We start from the raw sequence: 7,636 nt of genomic DNA on the forward strand, positions 1-7,636 counted from the left end.
ACCTGCAGGAAACCTAAGGTCTAGGAAGTTCCAAATATCTGGCACAATACATGCCAAAAACCTCCATCTAGGGATGTTACATTCAAGTTACAGAAAAATCAAAGAAAGGAAAAGAAAATCTTTAAAGAAACCAGAGAAATAAATATGAATTGAGGAGACATAATAATTACATCTGATTTCTCAGAAAACTATGCGAACAAGGGAGCAAATGAAATTCTTACAGTGTTAAAAGGGGGAAGAATACCAGCCATCTAGACTTCTATGCTCTGAGAAATTATCGTTCAGAAAAGGGAGGTGAGTAAATACACTCAGATATGAAAATTGAGGAAAATGATTGGCAATAGTCCTGCCTCGCAAGAAATGCTAAAAGAAAGTTTATAGAGCAATGGAAGTGATATATATTATAAACACAGGCCTACAAAAGCAGGTGTTTTGGGAAGAAGGGGCTTCTTTTGAGCAGTTTTACAGATGGGAACCACTGTCTTGTTAGTGCTAGGCAAACACGAATCATCAGCTACATTCCCAGCCCTCATTTGTATCATTCTTCATATAAAAGATACAGTGTGCTTAGCATAACAATGGGTCATAATACCCTAAATTGTATATGCCTTTGAGTAATCACAGACATGTTCAGGAGTGAACTAAATAACAGCACTGACACAAGACCTACGAGAGAGTAATGAGGGCCAGGCCAGATAGCTCAGAGATTAAAGTGTCTTCTTAGTCAGACCCAGGGACTGGGGTTTTCCTAACCTGCGGTGTGGGCCCCACCCCCAGGGTGCACTGAGACAGCAAATGAGACTGGGCATAGTGGCATGTGCCTGTAATCCCAGTGCTTGGGAGGCTGAAAAGCAGGAAGGATCACTATGAGTCCCATCTGAGTAGTGAGACCTTGTAGACCCTTGCACTAAATACATACTAATAGAAAAGAGAGAAAGTAATGAAGACTACTTTATTATACAGTACTCTGCCTATGAAGAGGAATAGTGTTTCCTGGGAGTAGACTTAAATTAGTTATAAACATATATGAAAACTATGGCCAAGATTGAAAAAAAAGATCATAAATGATTTAAAAATTGTCAAACCACTGATTTCAACAAAAAGGGCAGCAAATAAACAATAGGAACATAGTAACATACAGAAAACCAAAAAGTACTTCACAGGAGCACAATTGTATCAATAATGTTATTAAATGTTAATGTTATGGTATGCCAAGTGAAGAGAAATTGCTATGTAATCAAAAAAAAATACCCAACTGCAGGTTATCTATAAGAAACTTGCTTTTAAAAATCATGTACTGTCTATAGAAAAATTAAAAACAAATGGTTTGAGATAAACATGTGAATGCTTACCAAAATGTAATGGGCTTGGGTACATTAGTATCACGCACAACCAAACTCAGCAGGGAAAGTTCTCAGGAATAGAGGGGGTAAATACATAACGATAAAAAGTTTGGATCTCCAAGAGGATGTGATCTTTAACATTCACACATGTAAGAAATGGTCAAAAACATAAGGCAAAGCCAAGGGAACTTTATGAGAAATAAATGACTCAATTATTAAACTTGGAGATTTCAAACTCTTCTATCAGAAATAAAAAGACCAAACAAACAAAAAAATAGTAAAAATAGTTGATCTCAACAGCAGTTGAAGAGAGTAGGTATCTGTTGATTACCTCAACATTAGAAAATGCATATGCTCAAACACATTCACCAAGACAGGCTACAGACAGGGCATAAAAGAACACCTTAATATGTTTTTAATAACAGAAATCATATAATGTCTATTATCAAACCACAGTAAATTAAACTAGAAATCAGTAACAGAAATACAGATGGGAAATCCCAAAATATTTTGAGATTAAACACATCTCTAAGTAATATGTGTCAAAGAGGAACTCAAATGGGATTAAAAATTACTTTGAATTAAAATGAAAACAGAACATATCAAATTTTTGAGATACAAAAAATAAAATAAATGTCTTAAAGGGAAATTTATAGCAATAAACACTTATTATAAAAGAAGGAAGATATTGCTGAGGTTTGAATGTGTTGCCCAGAATTCGTGTGTTGAAAACTTTCTCCCTGATGAATAGCACTGAGGGCAGAGCCGGACATGAAGTGATCAACCCCCGAAGGCTCTGCCCTCAGGAACTGATGAGCTCAGATTTTCCATCATGGTCCTCAAGAAGCACAAGTGTGAAGAAGCCTAAAGGCTGTGCACAGGAGGTGCGGGTACTCAGAAATCCCTGAGACCAACACATGTAGGTAGACAGAAAGGCAACCAGCAGACGAAACCACCAGAAGGAGTCCAATATCAAAGGGGTTTCGGCAGGGAAGTGGGCTCCCTTTGAACCGTAACACCCTAACACTGTAGTTCTGGGAACATCAATCTAGGGGAAGAATGTAAAGCCCTGAGGGAGTGAGCCAGTACCTGAAGAGAAAAGGTCCAAACCCTGGGAAGGCTCCTAACCTAGTCACCCAGACCACAGGGCAGGAGCCAAGGAGCAAGACATTTGCAGATGAAAGCACCAGAGACATCATCCCAGGGCAGAGACTGAGCTATGCCCTGGAGAAAGTAAAAACGAGGGCAGGGGCCTGCAAGGTTCCAGGATCTGGACAGAGGGAGTTGCAGGGGTGGACAGTGATTGCAAAGGGCAAGATCCACCAAGCACCAAAGCAGGCACTCTCCCACTGTTCCCTCCCACACCAGGCAGTCCTGTCCTCTTGGGGTATCCTGCCCACTGCCCATCATTCTGTGCCTGCTCAGGAATCTCCACCCCCTGCACACCCAGCTAAAGACAGCTAAGTACCATGAGCCCAGAGTTACCATGGAATTCATGGGTTACAAAGTACACTCCATGGAGTACAGAGAAAGACACTGGGAAGAGCGGGAGGTGCAGCTCAGCTACCAGCAAAAGGAAGCTCTCTTATCTGGAGCCATATAAAAAAGAAGACAGAAGCTTGTCCTGAGAATTACTGTGTGGAAGGAAAGGAGTAGAACAAAGAAAGCCCTTTCAGGAAAGCACAAGAGACTATTTAGGGCCCAAGCACAGTGCGCACATGCAAAGCACACACACACACACACACACACACACACACACACACACACCCCTTACTCAGTAAAGTGTCTCCTCACAAAACAAAGGCCCCGCACAGCCTGTAGAAAGAGGTGGGCTCAGAGGTCCACTCAGACCCTTCACCCCCTGGCAGGAAAAGAGCCAACAGAGTCACGGTAGTATGGCAGCCAGCTCGGTGAGCGGCAGGGCCAGCAGGGACTGACACAGGGGAGAAGCAAAGGCACCGTGTGGACTCAGTGCAGAGTACAGAGGTGGAGCAAGGAGATAGGGACGGCACAGAGGTCACTCCTGAGCCCCCAGACAAATCACAGCTCCTCCATTTGTGGGTGCAGTTGGAAGAAGACACTGGCTGAATTCTGATTATGGTACAAGGAGAACTAAGAGAACAATTCAAATTTATGTTTTGTAATACGTAGGGGGAGTTCAGTTTTAGTTCTTTCTTATTCCTTTCTTTCTGTATATGTAAGAAGAACAAGAATTAATAAGCACTTCAATCTAAACACTACCTGTGATGGACGGACACACCAGATAGTATTTAGTACCAAAATTATGTGGAGTGGACTCCAACACCAGCTTACCATTCCTACATCAGCAAGTTCCAACCTCCTCACTTGCTTCTTTCTTCAATGCTCCTCCTTCCCCCACAAACATTCTCCCTCACCTCCTCTCCGAGGAGGCACAGCGGATTGCTTGCACACAATAAACAGGAAATGAGGAAGGACTACTGCTGGTTCTCTGGAGGCCCTCCTGTCTTCGCCTTCAGCCTCGTGGTCACCCGCTGGCTTCTAGTGCAGACTGTTCAGCTTCTGTCTGGGGCTCTTCAGCCTTCTGGCGTAGACTCTTTGGCCTTCATCATAGATTCTTCAGCATTCCACAGCACACTTACTGGCCTCCTGACCCAGACGTGCATGGATGCTGTAGTGAGCTCCAAGCCTTGGCCTGAAGCCTTCAGTCTGCAGCGTGCAGAGGCCCTCTACGCGCTTCCTCATCCAACTCTGTGGTTCACCATTGTAAGCCAGACTTGTAATTTCTTATATCTTTGTGTATATCACGCTACATCTGCTTCTCTGGTAAACCTGACTGATGCACATACCCATCCAAAACCCCATGAAGTCCAAGGAGGAAAAATAGATTCACAGCTATACTCATGAGAATCAAACCATCAAAAAGCTATGGCAAGAGACTCAAGAGCACCAAGAATCAAGCTGTCATCGTGCACAGGGTTCACCAGGAACATCAACCGCTTATGTTATCAGGCACTATGGATGGGAATTATAAAAACAGGAAAACGCACACACAGAGGAAGGATCCAGAAGGAGCTGATGTGTTGTCTGAGACAAAGGGATTGAAATGAAGCCAAAGTGTACCAAAAAGAGCTTATGTCCGTTGAGAAAAAGAAAAGTAGCTATTCAGGCTTGTATTGCCACTAAAACCACAAGAATGTTACAGGTTCGGCATCTATTTTGTGGATGCCAGAAAGTTCATGGCAAGAGAACAGAAGGTTAAGAATAATAATTAAAAAAAAATAAAATAAAATAAAACAGAAGCAGGAACTAGCAGTCCTTGGCTTCTGCAGTAGATCCAATTGCCGGTCACAGATTTTCCTCTTCTTATAATAGAATAATGTGCCACACCCCACAAATGCCTCATGCATGTGAAGTGTACTAGATGTGAACTATACCAGTGGTGGCATTTGTACATGGCCTCCTTTCATTAAAGAAAAGAGGAGTGGAATTGGAAGTCCATGTACAGAATTACATTTACACCTCCCTCTACAGATTCATATTTTTTCAGTTATAATTGTACATCTCATACCAATGATGAAAAAACCTGCTGTCCCTTCAGTCTGGGCTCAGAGAAAGAGCAACAAGAGCACAGCCCTCAGGAAGGCGCCATGCACAGCCAGGTGTGCAGCCACAGCAGACCCAGCTGTAGGGTCCATCCCAGACCAGCTATCACCCAGTCAACCTGAAGATGAGCAAACAATAAGTGGTCACTGTGGCCTACAGAGTTTGGTAAATTCATGTATAACAACAGCTCTCAAGTATTTATAATATCATACACAGTATTAGGCATCTTATGTGAGTGAGGTCATCCACACTTCCCACTAGCCTCATCAGACAGATAGGACTCTGAGTCCTGTTGTTGTAGGTAACTGCAGACAGAAATGTTATAGACAGTCAGACAGCACCCGGTCCTCAAGGAGACAGCACAGAGGACAAGATCTTGCAACTGTGAGGCAGACAGATGCTCCTGCTGTGGGACAGACCTAAAGACCAAAGATGGAACAAATTCTTACCTCCCCAAAGATTACCATACAGGATTCATCATCGCTTTAAGGAAGCCAGGAAGAGTCACTAATCCAACCACTACTGGCTGGCTACCAAACAAACTCCTGTTCTAGATTCATGCTTGCTTGCTACCTGACTTGCTTCCCCATTTGATCCTGGATTTAATCAATTTTACCTGAGCAACGGTGCTTGAAAATCTTACTGATTGACCATAGTTTTGTCCCATCTCACACCCACCTAAGCAAGTTCCCATGTTCTCCACCTTAGACCTGCCTCACCTCATGGTTTTTCCTCTATAAAAATCCCTAGAAGAAACAGCTTCCTGGAGACAACCTGCTCCCATTCCCCTTCTGTCCCTGTCTCGGAGAGGAGCTTTCTTTCCCCCAATAAATACATTCCACTCTTAACCTCTGTTGTTCCTAAAATTCATTCTTTGGTTTTAGAGAACACGAACTTGGCCCAGGCATCTTTCAGGTTGGGAGTTTCACTCCCCCATATCACTGTTGATCAAAGACTGTGACTGACAGACTAAATGACCTGTCAATAGTTACAGTAGGATCATGTCCACCCACTCAAATTTCAAAGTCCTACGACTCTTTATCACTATAAAATTCTCCCTCCTACTGGCTAAATTCTAACATTAGCATCAGTAAATACACCTTTGTCCTACTTCAAGTCTAGCACTTACACACATGAATTGTAAAAAATAATAATAATAGTAAGGTACCTGTGTTTCAGCTGTGCTTGCCTCAGCCAGATCTACATTAGCTGGGTATAGACTAAAGAAAGTAATACTGTCACTGGGCTGGGCCTGTGAGGGCCCCGAAACTGAAATAAGAAGCTTATCCCACCCTTTGAAAATGAATTACCTGCACAGGGGGAAAAATAAATTGGGATATGACAGAAAAAGAGACACGAAGATGTTTTTAAAGACAGAAATACAGGGCACACTCAAAGAGTGGAGTGTGGGTGCTCAGAAATGGGACACACTGCCAGCCAGGGTGGGCGCATTGGGGGGGTGTCCCCAAGACTAGTGCGGTAGGCTGTGTGTTTTCCCTGTCAGGTAACAATGCAAGCCACAGACCTGTGTTCAGGGCCCTCATCTACTGGCTTATTGTAAAAAGTCTTTGGGAATTTATTTGTGTGAGTTTTCTAGAAAGGAAAATGGTTTGAGTAACTTCTATGTCCTGAAGGTTCTGTTTTTCTTAATTTTAAAAATCTCCATTTCCTTGTCTCCAGTCTACCTAATTTTATCTTCTATCCTACCTCAATACTATTACTCACTACTACTATTGTAACACAACCAAAGACAGGTTAAAAGAAAAGATCCAAAACTTAACACCACGCAAATCATCAAATCACAAAGGAAAAAACCAAGACAGGAAGAAAGAAACAAATGAGCAACAAAAAGTTAACAAAAGGGCATCAGTAAGTCCCGGCCACAGAGTATTTTGAATGTAACTGCTTGAAGTTCTCCAACAAAAAAGCCATTCAGGGCTAAACTGGTACAAATACAAGACCCTCAGAATACCTTAAAAGGCATTCAGACTAAAAGTAAAAAGATTTAAAAGAAAGAAAGAAAGAAAGAAAGAAAGAAAGAAAGAAAGAAAGAAAGAAAGAAAGAAAAATTCTGTGTGAATGGGAACCCAAAGGCCAGCAAGAGTAGCTGTATTTACTTCAGGACAAAGCAAAACTTTAGACCCAAAATTGACATACAAAGAAATAAAGGGTCATGCTTGCTTCGGCAGCACATATACTAAAATTGGAACGATACAGAGAAGATTAGCATGGCCCCTGTGCAAGGATGACACGCAAATTCGTGAAGCATTCCATATTTTTCTGTAGGGATTTAAAGTTCAACATATTAATACGTGATGAAAAATATCTGTTCTCTGTTATGCGTAAGATGTTTGATATTCAACAGATAGGTTAACCTTAACAGCCTAGGTTGTATGGTAAGAACAATAAGTTTCTCTTCTGGAGGGTTAACAACCTAAGTTTTCAGACCAAACTTAGAGAAAAAGGAGGGCCATAAGGAAAGCCAACATTTTGGCCCTAGGCTTCCAAGGTCAATTAAGACTCAGGACATATGAGAACCTGTACCGTAACATCAGATACCTCAGTTGTGTCCCAAATTTTCTGATCAAGGAGATTATGGGGCCAAAGAGAAAAGTGATCAATGATGTAGAGTTTGCCTAAGGAAAGTCACATGGAAAGAAAACATTCTCTCAGGCTTTCACAGAGAGCATACTGGCCAAACAATAGCC

The 7,636-nt window shown here is 42.1% G+C and overlaps 1 protein-coding gene and 1 non-coding gene across 2 annotated transcripts in view; one reads left to right on the plus strand and one right to left on the minus strand.

Moving 5' to 3' along the window:
* Ispd (isoprenoid synthase domain containing) overlaps positions 1-7,636 on the minus strand; it is a 342,357-nt gene that overhangs the window by 283,548 nt on the left and 51,173 nt on the right. The gene's annotated exons all lie outside the window — the stretch shown is intronic.
* Positions 7,102-7,208, plus strand: LOC111815385. The gene has a single exon (XR_002820080.1). It is a non-coding gene; the product is annotated as a U6 spliceosomal RNA (small nuclear RNA).

Source organism: Octodon degus, unplaced genomic scaffold (assembly GCF_000260255.1).
Source record: "Octodon degus isolate 3935 unplaced genomic scaffold, OctDeg1.0 scaffold00015, whole genome shotgun sequence".
Lineage (NCBI taxonomy): Eukaryota > Metazoa > Chordata > Mammalia > Rodentia > Octodontidae > Octodon > Octodon degus.